Genomic DNA, 15732 nt, shown 5'->3' on the forward strand with positions numbered 1-15732 from the left:
GCAACTAGAACGTGGCTCGTGGGTCTAGGGGTATGATTCTCGCTTAGGGTGCGAGAGGTCCCGGGTTCAAATCCCCGACGAGCCCATTACAGTATGCTGATGAAGGAGGTAACATGTCAAAGAGGGCTCCTGTTCTATTCCCAAATCAGTCCTTTACCCAACGTAGATCGGTGTGATTTGCTGCGGAAGTTTCTCCAGCTCTTTATGTCTAAGCATGTTTTGCGTCAACAAATCGATCGAAGCAGCAACCAGAACATGGCTCGTTGGTCTCGTGGTATGATTCTCGCTTAGGGTGCAGGGAGCCTTTGTCTAAGCATGTTTTGTGACAACAAATCGATCAATCGAATCAACAACTAGAACGTGGCTCGTTGGTCTAGGGGTATGATTCTCGCTTAGGGTGCGAGAGGTCCCGGGTTCAAATCTCGACGAGGCCATTACAGTATGCTGATGAAGGAGGAAACATGTCAAAGAGGGCTCCTGTTCTATTCCCAAATAAGTCCTTTACCCAACGTAGATCGGTGTGATTTGCTGCGGAAGTTTCTCCAGCTCTTTATGTCTAAGCATGTTTTGCGACAACAAATCGATCGAAGCAGCAACCAGAACATGGCTCGTTGGTCTCGTGGTATGATTCTCGCTTAGGGTGCAGGGATCCTTTGTTTAAGCATGTTTTGTGACAACAAATCGATCAATCGAAGCAGCAACTGGAACATGGCTCGTTGGTCTAGGGGTATGATTCTCGCTTAGGGTGCGAGAGGTCCCGGGTTCAAATCCCCGACGAGCCCATTACAGTATGCTGATGAAGGAGGTAACATGTCAAAGAGGGCTCCTGTTCTATTCCCAAATCAGTCCTTTACCCAACGTAGATCGGTGTGATTTGCTGCGGAAGTTTCTCCAGCTCTTTATGTCTAAGCATGTTTTGCGACAACAAATCGATCGAAGCAGCAACCAGAACATGGCTCGTTGGTCTCGTGGTATGATTCTCGCTTAGGGTGCAGGGATCCTTTGTTTAAGCATGTTTTGTGACAACAAATCGATCAATCGAAGCACAACTGGAACATGGCTCGTTGGTCTAGGGGTATGATTCTCGCTTAGGGTGCGAGAGGTCCCGGGTTCAAATCCCGGACGAGCCCATTACTTCTACAGCCCATTGCTGTAGAAGGAGGTAACCTGGCAAAGAGGGCTCCTGTTCTATTCCCAAATCAGTCCTTTTCCAAACGTAGATCGGGGTGATTTTCTGCAGAAGTTTCTCTAACTCTTTTTGTCTACGCATGTTTTGTGACAACAAATCGATCAAAGCAGCAACCAGAACATGGCACATTGGTTTCGTGGTATGATTCTCGCTTAGGGTGCAGGGAGCCTTTGTCTAAGCATGTTTTGTGACAACAAAAAGATCAATCGAAGCAGCAACTTCAACATGGCTCGTTGGTCTAGGGGTATGATTCTCGCATAGGGTGCCAGAAGTCCTGGGTTCAAATCCTGGACGAGCCCATTACAGTATGCTGTTGAAAGAGGTAACCTGGCAAAGAGGGCTGCTGTTCTATTCCCAAATCTGTCATTTACCCAAGGTCGATCGGGGTGATTTGCTGCGGAAGTTTCTCCAGCTCTTTATGTCTAAGCATGTTTTGTGAAAACAAATCGATCAAAGCAGCAACCAGAACATGGCTCGTTGGTCTAGGGGTATGAGTCTCGCTTTGGGTGAGAGAGGTCCCGGGTTCAAATCCTGGACGAGCCCTTTACAGTAAGTTGCTGAAGGAGGTTATTTAGTGAAGAGGGCTCCTGTTCTATTCCCAAATCTGTCTTTTACCCAACGTCGATCTGGGTGATTTGCTGCAGAAGTTTCTCCAGCTCTTTTTGAATATGCGTGTTTTGCGACAAAAAATCGATCAATGCAGCAACCAGAACATGGCTCGTTGGTCTTGTGGTATGATTCTCGCTTAGGGTGCAGGGCGCCTTTGTCTAAGCATGTTTTGTGACAACAAATCGATCAATCGAAGCAGCAGCTGGAGCATGGCTCGTTGGTCTAGGGGTATGATTCTAGTTTAGGGTGCAAGAGGTCCCGTGTTCAAATCCAGGATGAGCCCATTACAGTATGCTGTTGAAGGAGGTAACCTGGCAAAGAGGGCTCCTGTTCTATTCCCAAATCAGTCCTTTTCCAAACGTAGATCAAGGTGATTTTCTGCAGAAGTTTCTCGAACTCTTTTTGTCTACGCATGTTTTGTGACAACAAATCGATCAAAGCAGCAACCAGAACATGGCTCGTTGGTCTCGTGGTATGATTCTCGCTTAGGGTGCAGGGAGCCTTTGTCTAAGCATGTTTTGTGACAACAAATCAATCAATCGAAGCAGCAGCTGGAGCATGGCTCGTTGGTCTAGGGGTATGATTCTCGCTTAGGGTGCGAGAGGTCCCGGGTTCAAATCCCGGACGAGCCCATTACTTCTACAGCCCATTGCTGTAGAAGGAGGTAACCTGGCAAAGAGGGCTCCTGTTCTATTCCCAAATCAGTCCTTTTCCAAACGTAGATCGGGGTGATTTTCTGCAGAAGTTTCTCGAACTCTTTTTGTCTACGCATGTTTTGTGACAACAAATCGATCAAAGCAGCAACCAGAACATGGCTCGTTGGTCTCGTGGTATGATTCTCGCTTAGGGTGCAGGGAGCCTTTGTCTAAGCATTTTTTGTGACAACAAATCGATCAATCGAATCAGCAACTAGAACGTGGCTCGTGGGTCTAGGGGTATGATTCTCGCTTAGGGTGCGAGAGGTCCCGGGTTCAAATCCCCGACGAGCCCATTACAGTATGCTGATGAAGGAGGAAACATGTCAAAGAGGGCTCCTGTTCTATTCCCAAATCAGTCCTTTACCCAACGTAGATCGGTGTGATTTGCTGCGGAAGTTTCTCCAGCTCTTTATGTCTAAGCATGTTTTGCGACAACATATCGATCGAAGCAGCAACCAGAACATGGCTCGTTGGTCTCGTGGTATGATTCTCGCTTAGGGTGCAGGGATCCTTTGTTTAAGCATGTTTTGTGACAACAAATCGATCAATCGAAGCAGCAGCTGGAGCATGGCTCGTTGGTCTAGGGGTATGATTCTAGTTTAGGGTGCAAGAGGTCCCGTGTTCAAATCCAGGATGAGCCCATTACAGTATGCTGTTGAAGGAGGTAACCTGGCTCCTGTTCTATTCCCAAATCAGTCCTTTTCCAAACGTAGATCAAGGTGATTTTCTGCAGAAGTTTCTCGAACTCTTTTTGTCTACGCATGTTTTTTGACAACAAATCGATCAAAGCAGCAACCAGAACATGGCACATTGGTTTCGTGGTATGATTCTCGCTTAGGGTGCAGGGAGCCTTTGTCTAAGCATGTTTTGTGACAACAAATCGATCAATCGAAGCAGCAGCTGGAGCATGGCTCGTTGGTCTAGGGGTATGATTCTAGTTTAGGGTGCAAGAGGTCCCGTGTTCAAATCCAGGATGAGCCCATTACAGTATGCTGTTGAAGGAGGTAACCTGGCTCCTGTTCTATTCCCAAATCAGTCCTTTTCCAAACGTAGATCAAGGTGATTTTCTGCAGAAGTTTCTCGAACTCTTTTTGTCTACGCATGTTTTTTGACAACAAATCGATCAAAGCAGCAACCAGAACATGGCTCGTTTGTCTAGGGGTATGATTCTCGCTTTGGGTGAGAGAGGTCCCGGGGTCAAATCCCGGACAAGCCCTTTACAGTAAGTTGTTGAAGGAGGTTATTTAGTGAAGAGGGCTCCTGTTCTATTCCCAAATCTGTCTTTTACCCAACGTCGATCTGGGTGATTTGCTGCAGAAGTTTCTCCAGCCTTTTTTGAATATGCGTGTTTTGCGACAAAAAATCGATCAATGCAGCAACCAGAACATGGCTCGTTGGTCTTGTGGTATGATTCTCGCTTAGGGTGCAGGGCGCCTTTGTCTAAGCATGTTTTGTGACAACAAATCGATCAATCGAAGCAGCAGCTGGAGCATGGCTCGTTGGTGTAGGGGTATGATTCTAGCTTAGGGTGCAAGAGGTCCCGTGTTCAAATCCAGGATGAGCCCATTACAGTATGCTGTTGAAGGAGGTAACCTGGCAAAGAGGGCTCCTGTTCTATTCCCAAATCAGTCCTTTTCCAAACGTAGATCAAGGTGATTTTCTGCAGAAGTTTCTCAGACTATTTTTGTCTACGCATGTTTTGTGACAACAAATCGATCAATGCAGCAACCAGAACATGGCTCGTTGGTCTCGTGGTATGATTCTCGCTTAGGGTGCAGGGAGCCTTTGTCTAAGCATGTTTTGTGACAACAAATCGATCAATCGAAGCAGCAACTGGAACATGGCTCGTTGGTCTAGGGGTATGATTCTCACATAGGGTGCTAGAGGTCCTGGGTTCAAATCCCGGACGAGCCCATTACAGTATGCTGTTGAAGGAGGTAACATGGCAAAGAGGGCTCCGTTTCTTTTCCCAAATCAGTCCTTTACCCAACGTATATCGGGGTGATTTGCTGCAGAAGTTTCTCCAGCTCTTTTTGTCTACTCATTCTTTGTGACAACAAATCGATCAAAGCAGTCACCAGAACATGGCTCGTTGGTCTAGGGGTATGATTCTCGCTTTGGGTGAGAGAGGTCCCGGGTTCAAATTCCGGACGAGCCCATTACTTCTACAGCCCATTGCTGTAGAAGGAGGTAACCTGGCAAAGAGGGCTCCTGTTCTATTCCCAGATCAATCCTTTTCCAAACGTAGATCGGGCTGATTTGCTGCAGAAATTTCACAGCTCTTTTTGTCTAAGCATTTTTTACGACAAAAAATCGATCAAAGCAGCAACCAGAACATGGCTCGTTGGTCTTGTGGTATGATTCTCGCTTAGGGTGCAGGGAGCCTTTGTCTAAGCATGTTTTGTGACAACAAATCGATCAATCGAAGCAGCAGCTGGAGCATGGCTCGTTGGTCTAGGGGTATGATTCTCGCTTAGGGTGCGAGAGGTCCTGGGTTCAAATCCCGGACGAGCCCATTACTTCTACAGCCCATTGCTGTAGAAGGAGGTAACCTGGCAAAGAGGGCTCCTGTTCTATTCCCAAATCAGTCCTTTTCCAAACGTAGATCGGGGTGATTTTCTGCAGAAGTTTCTCGAACTCTTTTTGTCTACGCATGTTTTGTGACAACAAATCGATCAATCGAAGCAGCAGCTGGAGCATGGCTCGTTGGTCTAGGGGTATGATTCTAGCTTAGGGTGCAAGAGGTCCCGTGTTCAAATCCAGGATGAGCCCATTACAGTATGCTGTTGAAGGAGGTAACCTGGCAAAGAGGGCTCCTGTTCTATTCCCAAATCAGTCCTTTTCCAAACGTAGATCAAGGTGATTTTCTGCAGAAGTTTCTCGAACTCTTTTTGTCTACGCACGTTTTGTGACAACAAATCGATCAAAGCAGCAACCAGAACATGGCTCGTTGGTCTCGTGGTATGATTCTCGCTTAGGGTGCAGGGTTAGGGTTAGGGTTAGGGTTAGGGTTAGGTGTGACATTAATAACGAAGAAACACCCTGTGGGACCCCAACGGGACCACAGTACAGGTGAGACCCCAATTAGGCACGCGCACCTGAAACCCCACTCACTCCGTCCCCCTGAAATGAATGAATGAGCAGGAGTCTGTTTTATAGGCTCCTCCCTTTCCACTGCCAGACCTATTGACCAATAGGAGTAGTATTAGTAACCCTCAGGGAAACAATTGTCCGAAGACTTTACTACCACCTATTGTTACATAGGATATTCTTCTTGGACGTATTGTTCCTGATGATCCTATGTCCATGACTTTTTTTCTTCTTTCCAACCTGACCCTATTGGCAAATAGGAGCCTATCAGTATTAACAACCCCCAGGGATGACATACTGTTGTCCGAAGACATTAACACTACCCATTGCTAAGGTCATCAGAATAAAAAAATCTTGTGTCCAAGTCTTCATCCAACATCTTGTGTCCAAGTCTTCTTCCAATAACCTATGTTCAAGTCTTCATCCAACATCCTGTGTCCAAATCTTCTTCCAATATCCTCTGTCCAAGTCTTCTGTCACTGTCTGGTCTTCTTCTTTCAGACCTAACCTTTTTTGGCAAGTAGGAGCCTATCAGCATTAACATCCCTCAGGGATGACATACTGTTGTCCGAAGACTTTAACACTACCCATTGCTAACACAAGTACAGCTGTCTCAGCGTCTGTCAGTCAAGTAAAAGTGAGAAATAAATCCAAATGTGAATCTAAATTGTGGAAACACATCATCAGTAGTATACCTAGGATCATCGGGCGTTTCGGCCTTCGAAGGGTTAGGGTTAGGGTTAGGGTTAGGTTTGGGTTAGGGTAGGGTTAAAAGAAAAACTGGACGGTCTTAAGGAGCACGGGCCTATCATTCCTGTGTTATAAAAAATAAAAAAAATATAAAAAATAAGAATTGTATATACCAAAAGAAAGGAAGGAAAGCAGAAATACAAAAACAAGTGTTGTGAAATAATGTGCGTGTTTTCTTTTACAGGTGCTGTGTGGTGGTGACTGAGTAGATTGTGCTGAGGACGGAGGACCAAGGTAGGTGTTGTTGAATTTGTTCTTTAGTGTGTAGATCTATGTGCCAGTATGTAAGTGTGTGCGTGTGTATGGATACATAGCCAGGTAAGTTATGTGTGTGTGTATTATACTGTTTTAGGTGGTGTATGTATGAGTGTGTACATGTATATGTTCCAAAGTGTTGTGAAGTAATGTGTTTGTTCTTTTGCAGGTGCTGTGTGGCGATGGATGAGTGGATAGTGCTGATCAAGGTGAGTGTTATTGAAGGTGTAAGTTATTCGGTGAGTGAAGCAGGTCTTGTATGAGATGGAGAGTGTTATGTTTTTTCATTCAATCCCAGGGGTGTAATTGTGTTTAACTGTGTGATCCATTTTCTTTCGGCGTGTTTCCGCTGTCCACTGGACCACCCGGACCCCGACTCCACACCAGATATGATGAGGTGAGTGACGGGGTGCTCCTGGAAGTGTGTGACAAGTGTGGTTTGTAGGTGTGCCCGTGAGATGTTGTATAGGTGTTGTTTGAGCCTAGTGTCTATTGATGAACCGGTTTCTCCTATGTAGTGTTTGTGACAGAGGGTGCAGGTGATGATGTATACTGCATTGGAGGTTTGTAAGGTGAGGTTGTCCGGGACTGGAGCTGATGTGTGACTGTGAGGGTTTGTAATAAATTTTCTGTATTTGTAATGAAGTGTATGAGGTTTGGCTACTGGAGAGGGCATGGTGCTGAATTTGGTGTGTATGAGTATGTCCTTTAAGCTTTTATTTTTCCTGTATGCTGAAATGATCTTGTAGGGTTTGAGTGCGGGGTATGTGCGTTGGGCCGTGGTGAAGTTGTGTTTGAATGCATGTTGTAGGGGTCGAGTTTTATGTGAAAATGTGGTGACTAGGGGAATGATTATCAACGGGTCTGTGACGGTGTCTGAGGTGAACGGTGCGCCGGTGTTGGTTGTGGGTGGTGGGGCCGGGGGGGTGAAAGCAGAATCCTGAGTGTTGTTAAAATCAGGATCGGGAAGGATGGTGGGGTTAAGGGGCGGGTAAACAACCAGTGGGGAATTAGGAAGGGTATTAGAGGTAGGGTGGGGACGGGAAAGCAGGGTGGAATTAAAGGGCGGGTTGGGAAGGGTGGTGGGGTTAAAGGGTGGGTCAACACCCAGTGGGGAACTAGGAAGGGTATTAAAGGTAGGGTGGGAATAGGAAGGCAGGGCGGGGTTAGAGGGCGGGTTGAAGGGACCTTTAAAGGGAGGGTTGGGTTTGGGCCTAGGGTTAAAGGGGGGGGTGGGGTTACAAGGAAGGGGATTAAAGGTAGGGTGGGAATGGGAAGGCAGGGTGGGGTTAAAGGGCGGGTTGAAGGGACTTTTAAAGGGAGGGTTGGGTTTGGGCCTAGGGTTAAAGGTAGGGGTGGGGTTACAGGGAGGGTTGGGGTTGGGTATAGGGTCGAAGGGACTTTTAAAGGGAGGGTTGGGTTTGGGCCTAGGGTTAAAGGGAGGGGTGGGGTTACAGGGAGGGTTGGGGTTGGGTATGGGGTCGGAGGGATTTTTAAAGGGAGGGTTGGGTTTAGGCCTAGGGTTAAAGGGAGGGGTGGGGTTACAGGGAGGGTTGGGGTTGGGTATGGGGTCCGAGGGGTTGGGGTTAGGATGAGGGACCAGGTTGGGTGTAGCTCTTGGGGCGGGCAGAGAGGGGTTAAAGGGAGGGGTGGGGTTATAGGGAAGGTTGGGGTTGGGCGTGGGGTCCGAGGGGTTGGGGTTAGGGTGAGGGACCAGACTGGGTGTAGTTCTTGGGGCGGGCAGAGTGGGGTTAAAGGAAGGGTTGGGTTGGGGTTTAAGACGGCGGATGGAATTGAAAATGGGGTAGTGACGGGGTGTTGGATGAGGTCCCGCAGCAGGGTCCCGGGAAGGTTCAGGGCTAGGAGGGGGGTTGGGGGAGGATGCAGGATACGAACCCGGTGTAGGGTAAGGGGAGAGATTCGGGGGGGATGGGGAAAGGAGGGAGAGGGACCGTGCTGCGGGTTGTGTATGAACTGATGCTTGTGTTTGGAGTGCAGAGATTATGTGTGATGTGTGTGTCGTGTGTGTGTTGGTTGTGTATGTGCCTTCGTTTGGTGCGGTGGGTGTATGTGTGGGCTGAGTGGGAGAGAGGGCTGCCAAAGTGTCGTTCTTGATTGTGCGCAGAAACCGTTTGGAATATCCCCTGTGCCTAAGTGCGTGAAATAGTGTTGAGATGGCTATGTGTAAATCTTCTTTGTGAGAAGATATTCTATGAAACCGGATTATTTGTGATTTGACTATACCTTTAAATGTGTGTTTGGGATGGTAACTGTGTTTGTGTAATAGGGCGTGTGTGTCTGTAGGTTTAAAGTATACCCGTGTCTGTAATGTCTTATGTGTTGTATTTATTGGGTGAAAATATACAGTGGTGTCCAAAAAGTGAATTTGCTGTGGGTCAATTATGTATTTTACTGTTATTGACGGGTGATGTGAGTTGAGTATGCGTATGAATTCCGTGAAATGTTTGATGTCGTGTGGCCATGCTCCTATGATGTCATCTAAAAATCTGTAGTAAAATGATGGTTGTAGTGGACACTTTGACAGCGCTTCTCTCTCCCACTCAGCCATGTATATGTTGGCATAGGCGGGTGCGAACTTTTTGCCCATAGCTGTTCCCGATATCTGTAGATAGTGTTTATTGTTAAATAAAAAGTCATTGCTGTCTAAACTAATTTGGAGTAATTGTAGAATGTCCTGATCCGGTCTATTGGGGTCTGGGTGTTTTTGAAATAATGACTTGACAGCCTGCACCCCCATAGTGGTGTTAATGTTGGTGTACAGGCTGTCAACGTCAATGGTGAAGATGTGTGTGTGGGAGGGAACAGCTATGGGCTTGAGCTTCTCTAGGAAATGGTAGGTGTCTTTGAGGTAACTGGGGTGGCGGGTGGATAGGGGGTTGATGTAGTGGTCAATGTATTCCGATATGTTATATGATTCGCTGTTGCAGTCGGAGACTATGGGTCTACCAGGAGGAACTTCAAAGGGAATGGTCCAGGTGTCCGGTTCTTTATGAATCTTAGGAAGTAAATAAAATAGTCTCTGTCGTGGTGTGTCTGGTCCGTACAAGTAGTCCCGTTGTTTGGCTGTAATGTATTGTCTGCTGTAAAGTGATTTGATGATAGTCCTAAGTTTAACCTGTGTCTGTGGTTGTATGCTATCCGGTATGATCTTGTAATGTCTGTTGTTGTTTAATTGCCTGTTTGCCTCAAAGATGTACTGATGGTTATCTAAAATGACTATCTTGGATCCTTTGTCCGCTGGTTTGATGACTATGTGTGTGTTGTTTTTAAGTGTTTGTAGTGATTCTCGGAGTGTGGTCGTGAGGTTGTCTTGTCTGTCCGTCTGTGTGTTGTTGTGGTCCCGTAATGTCCTTCTGTCTGTCTTAATAAGGTGCCTGATATGGTGATCCACCTGGGAGAGTTTGGGCTCCCAGGTGGAGGGATTGATAAATGGCAGGTGAGTGTCATTGTCTGTGAAGTCAAAGTAGTCCAAAATCTTGAGTCGTCTGTGATATTTGTGAATGTCCCTTTGAAGTTCCTCCTGGTCAAAAGTGGTAGGGCGGGGAACGAAGGTGAGGCCTCTCTCCAGCAGTACTATTTGTGTTTGTGACGGATGAAATGTTTTGGATAGATTCAGTATGTTGGAATTGGGTGGTAGTGGTGCATAAGGGGGCTGAGAGACGGAGAGAGGGGGGGCAGTAGGTGTGTGTGTCGTTAATGGATGAGTGGTGATGTTGGAAGTGTCCGGGTTGTGGGTAGGGGTGATTATAAATTTAGCTGTGCACACCAGTGTAAGAAAATTGCTGTTGCTGTTTCCGGTGTCCAGTGAATGGTGTCCCTAGTGGTGCGGAATGAGTCCTTTGGTATTTCAAAGAGTGTGGGTAGATGTGTGCTGATGTATCCGTTCATTATCTTAATGTTTTGTTTCTGTTGTGGGGTGAGAAGTGGTGAGTGGTTCATGATGGGGACATATATGGTGGCGTTGGGGAAAGTGCTCTGGGCTTCCTTGTACATGCTTGCTAACTGTTTCAGTGATGTCTGGTATGGGTCGTGGTCCTTGTTGTTGAGACCCACCGAGAGGACCACCACCTCTGTGTGTGGGTGTATATCTGTTTTTTCTAGAACCTTTTGAAAATGATAGAAAGTGGCCCCAGGGTAGCTGTCCACCTGTGCCATAGGGTTCTGGAAGGAGGGGATTCTGTTTAGGTTAGAATCCCCAATGAACAAGTGGGACTTGGTGCCCTTGATCGTCCAGTCCGCCACCTTGCGTGAGGGGCGAGCTATATGGTAGGAGGGTTTGAATGATGTGTGTGCGTGAGAGGAGGTGGTTTGGCTGTGTGATGGAGGCTGGGGACTATGTGTTGGTTCTAAGGGTGTGTGTGCGGAGGCGCCAAGTCGTGGAGAGTCCCCCACAGGCCCCTTGGTAGGGTGGAAAGGGGAGGGCTCAGAGCAGGCTTTCTCCAAAGGTGATTTGCCTTTTAGGTGCCCTTTCATCATTTTAGCCTGCAATGAGGGCCTGTTTTTTGGGGGACTCTCCTGTCTGGCGCCTGGGGAAGGGAAAAAAGAGGGGGTTAATGGGTGTACAGTGATGTTTGGGCCAGGTTTCTGAGGGATGGGGGAGGCTGATGAGGGGGAATTGCGGTGACCTACGGGGGAGGGGAAGCTTGTCTCAGTGGAGAAAGCTTCCCGTGTACGTGTTTGTGTGTTGGAGGGGGAGTAGGTGTGCTTTTTGAAATGGGATTGAGTGAGGGACTTAGTGGTTAGTGTGGGGGGAGTCCTAAGTGTGGTGGCCAGAAGGGGAATCTGAGATGTGCGTGCGCCTAAATTAAGTGTGTACTTGTATGTGTGGGCGGCTCTGGGAAGGAGTGGGAATTCTGGTGATATCTGTGTGTTGTGAAAAGAAGTGTCTGTGATGTGTTGTTCGGTGGGTGTTCCTATGTGTGTGCTAATTGTTTCTTTTTTTGCAGGTGTGTTTGTGAGTGGCTGAGGTGGCGGTGGAGCTGGCAAGGTGGCGGACTGGACGGTCGGCAAAGGTAGGTGCTGAGTTGTGATCTGGTGTGCAGGTGAAGTTGAAGGCAAGGCGACTGGTTGGAGGACAGGTGATGTTGGAGATTGGACTACAGGTAAGATGAAATGTGTGGTGCATGACTGTTGAGTTGTTGGGTGTGGTGTAGTACTAGTCGTGCGTATGATGGGTGGCTGTTGTGTGGGTAAATGTGTTGTGGGAGTGGCTACAGGTGTAGGGGCCATGTCTGTGTGTGTAGTAATGGGTGGCTGTTGAGTGACTGTATATGTTATGGTGGTATCTATGTGTTCTGTAAGTAAACATTGAGTGGGTGAGTGTGGTGTAGTGTTGTTGACTGTGTGTGTGATAGGTGGCTGTGGAGAGAGTAAGTGTGGTGCAGTGTTGTTGACTGTGTGTGAGACAGGTGACTGTTGGTGGAGTGAGTGCGGTGAGGTGTTTCTGAATGTGTGTGTGATAGGTGGCTGAGATGGTAGGGGTGATGCCGTGTTGTTGGCTGTGTGAGGTGTGTGTAGTGTAGTGTTGTTGGCTGTATGTGGTGTGTGTGTGTGTGATGCGGTGTTATTGGCTGTGTGTTGTGTGTGTTGTGTAGTGTTGTCGGGTGAATGTGGTATGTGTGTGTGTGATGCAATGTTGTTGGTTGTGTGAGGTGTGTGTAGTGTGGTGTTGTTGGCTGTATGTGGTGTGTGCGTGTGTGATGCAGTGTTGTTGGCTGTGTGTGGTGTGTGTTGTGTAGTGTTGTCAGGCGTATGTGTGTGTGATGGTGATGCAGTGTTGTTGTCTATGTGTGGTGTGTGTTGTGTAGTGTTGTTGGGCGTATGTGGCGTGTGTGTGTGTGATGCAGTGTTGTTGGCTATGTGTGGTGTGTGTTGTGTAGTATTGTTGGCTGTATGTGGTGTGTGTGTGTGTGCTGGTGATGCAGTATTGTTGGCTGTGTGTGGTATGTGTTGTGTAGTATTGTTGGCTGTATGTGGTGTGTGTGTGTGTGCTGGTGATGCAGTGTTGTTGGCTGTGTGTGGTGTGTGCTGTGTAGTGTTGTTGGCTGCATGTGGTGTGTGTGTGTGTGATGCAGTGTTGTTGATTATGTGTGGTGTGTGTTGCGTAGTGTTGTTGGCTGTATGTGGTGTGTGTAGTGTAGTGTTGTTAGCTATGTGTGTTGTAGTTTGCTGCTGAAGGAATGACTGTGGTGTGTGTGGTGTGTGTGGTGTGGTGTCACTAACTGTGTGTATTGTAGATGACTGTTGAAGGGAGGACTGTGTTGTGTGTGGAGTGTGTGTTCTGGGTTGTCGTTGAGGAAGTGACTGTGGTGCATTGTTCTTAGTTGTGTTCACTAGTGGGTGTGATGGAAGATGGGCTGTATGTGTGATAGGTGGTTGAGATGTAGGTGCCTGTGTTGTAATAGTATGTGTGGAGATGCTGGATGACTGTTGGCTAGGTGTCTGTGATTTAAGTGTGTCTGCATATGTCTTGCGTGGCTGTTGGGTGAATGTGTGTGCTGCAGGGATGGTTGTGTGTGCAGTAGTGGTAGTAGTAGTGAGTGGCTGATGTACAGATGGATCTGTTGTGGGGGTGACTATGTGTGTAGTGGCTGGCTGTTGAGTGGGTGACTGCGGTGTTGGAGTGGTCCTGTGTGACTGCCCGTGCTGTGTGGCTGAGGGGAGTTGTAGAAGTGTCTCTACTGTTGCAATGGTTGTCTGTGTGAGTCTGTGTGTGTACCTCTTCTGTGCCCACCCCATAGCTATGTGCAGTGCAGTGGTGTTGAGTGTGGGTGCTGTCGGAATGAGTGTCTGGATGGTAGTGTTGTAGTGTGTCTGTAAAATGCCCAGGTTATTGTTCATCCATAATGTAGTGTTGTCTGCAACTAAAAGTGTGGTGTGTTCAGTAGGTGAAGAAGGCCTGATAAAAGAAGTGAGTTTCCCCACCTGCCTCATCATGCCTCTTGGGTGGGTCTTTGTTAAAATGGCCGCATTCATGATCTCCCCATGGTGGACTGCCTGTATTATTTTAAAATATAATTTTGCTGCTTGCCTGGTGGCCTCATCCGGTGCCTGACCAGTGGGCAGAGTGCTGTATGTGCTGTGTGTGTAGGTGTTGTGTGTGTGTGAGTCTGCATGGGTGTTATGTGTTTGAGTATTGTGTGACTGCGCATTGGGTGGATGCATTCGTTGTGGATAAGTGTTGTAGGCCTGGGTGTTGTGTGATTGAGTGTTATGTGATGTAGTGTGATGTGGATGAGGATTACGGGGTTGAGTGTTGTCTGGTAGGGTGTTGTGTGCTGGAGTGTGATATGTGTGAGTGTTGTGGCCCTGGGTGTTGTATGTCTGAGTGTGGCGTGGTTGAATGTGTTGTACATGAGTGTTATGTGGGTGAGTGTTGTGTGCATAGATGTTATGTGGATGGATGTTACGGTATTGTGTCTGGATGGAAGGATATGGTGTTCTATTGTATGTGTGTGGTGTTCTAAGTGGTTGATGGATCTGTGGGTGAGTAATGTGTGAATGGAGGCTATGTGCAGTATTATTGCGTGCATAGGTATTGTGTGAATGAATGTTATAGTGTTGTGTCTGAGTGGCAGGGTATGGTGTTCTATTATAGGTGTGTGGTGTTCTAAATGGTGGGTGACTCTGTAAATGTAGAAGTGATGGCAAACCTAACAAAGATGGCCTAGCTACACTGTTAAAACCGCTAACTAAACTGCTGGTGTGTTCTCCTGTCTTAAAACGCACCGCCGGCCTACCTCCCCGAGGGTACATATTTAAAAATCAGAGTGGGGTAATCTGGACAGCTGTGGTGTTTGTTAAAAAGCTGCCCAGACAGGGCCCTTACCGCCTAGTTTTGGGTGTTTCCAGCTGCCAGGGCGTTGGTGGTGGGTTTCCCAGGTCCGGTCCGTCTCCTCCTCTTCACCTCTCCAGGCTCAGGACACAGTGTTTAAGATTCCAGTGGAAATAGTAAAAATTTGTGTTCCTGGTGTAGGTAAAAAGGCCCGGGCCTGTAGATGGATATTAAAAAGAGAAAAAGCAATCCTGGGAAACCTTTGCTGCAGAGAGTCTAAAAAGAGCCCTCCCCAAACTGATTTTAAAATTGTAACTTTATTAAACTTTAAAATCAAATTATCAATGTCCAAACTCAAGGAGATAAAACCAATTGTGCATAAAAAGATAAAACCCGACGTTTCGCAGTAATTTCTGCTTCATCAGGGGAGATAGGCTCCCAGGAGAACACACCAGCTTTTATGAACTAGCAATTAGGTGCACCCTTGGGAGAGGGGAGTGCCCCTCTCCCAAGGGTGCACCCAATTGGCCCTATCTGATTGGATGATGCCTGGTCCCTAAGCTATCCCTATGCTATACCTAATTTCTAACTGGTTCTCTAAGCTAACTGGGTTCTGTGATTGGTTCATTTGAATTGTGTGATGTCATGGAGGGATGGATATGGGTCGGTCCTGGTATATTTCCATTCCTTTTATAAAAGATTGCCAGGGGTTTGTGCAGAGGTGGAAATTTTCAGTTGTGTGTGTGTCATGTGTAATGCATTATGGGAGATGTAGTCTGTAAAAATATGGGGATGTGGACCCAAACCAAATAAATACAACTGTAACTCAAAAAACATATATATGGGTGTGCTGTGAATATAGGGTACCTCATAAAAAATGTGTTCTATAAAAGGGTGCTATTAAAATCCAATAAAATCCAAGTTGTAATAATAAAACCAATTGTGTTATGTGTCCCTGAGAAAATAATTTAAGTGTAAATGTAACTAAAATAACTTATATTGTATTGTAGATGGGTGCGTAGTGTCCTGTGAGGTGGATCCCGGAAGATGTCTTGTGTATGCTGATGGAGATATGGTAAGTATACTGTATGTTAATGTATATATGTGGAAGTCAAAATGTATTGCAGATCTTAAAAATGGGTTGTGTAATGATGTTTTTTCATGATCATGGGCATGATGAGACAGGTCTAAAATATTAAAATAAAATAAATATGATAAAACATTGGGGGAAACTGCACAACTAGACTATGAAGCTTAAAATTGTACAGTCATCTAGTTTCTCTTTTTTCCTTTTTTAGGTGTAGGTAAATACTTCGGCCACTAGATGTCACCATTCTGCCACCTCT

General features: G+C 46.8%; 3 non-coding genes across 3 annotated transcripts; all 3 read left to right on the top strand.

Annotated features, from left to right (window-relative positions):
- Positions 1–1058: 1058 nt before the first annotated feature.
- Positions 1059–1130, top strand: trnap-agg (transfer RNA proline (anticodon AGG)). The gene has a single exon. It is a non-coding gene; the product is annotated as a tRNA-Pro (tRNA).
- Positions 1131–2358: 1228 nt separating this feature from the next.
- On the top strand, positions 2359–2430 carry trnap-agg (transfer RNA proline (anticodon AGG)). The gene has a single exon. It is a non-coding gene; the product is annotated as a tRNA-Pro (tRNA).
- A 2509-nt stretch (positions 2431–4939) lies between these two features.
- trnap-agg (transfer RNA proline (anticodon AGG)) lies at positions 4940–5011 on the top strand. Its single transcript has one exon. It is a non-coding gene; the product is annotated as a tRNA-Pro (tRNA).
- Positions 5012–15732: the final 10721 nt, after the last annotated feature.

This window comes from Osmerus eperlanus, chromosome 23 (genome assembly GCF_963692335.1).
Source record: "Osmerus eperlanus chromosome 23, fOsmEpe2.1, whole genome shotgun sequence".
NCBI classification, from domain to species: Eukaryota; Metazoa; Chordata; class Actinopteri; order Osmeriformes; family Osmeridae; genus Osmerus; species Osmerus eperlanus.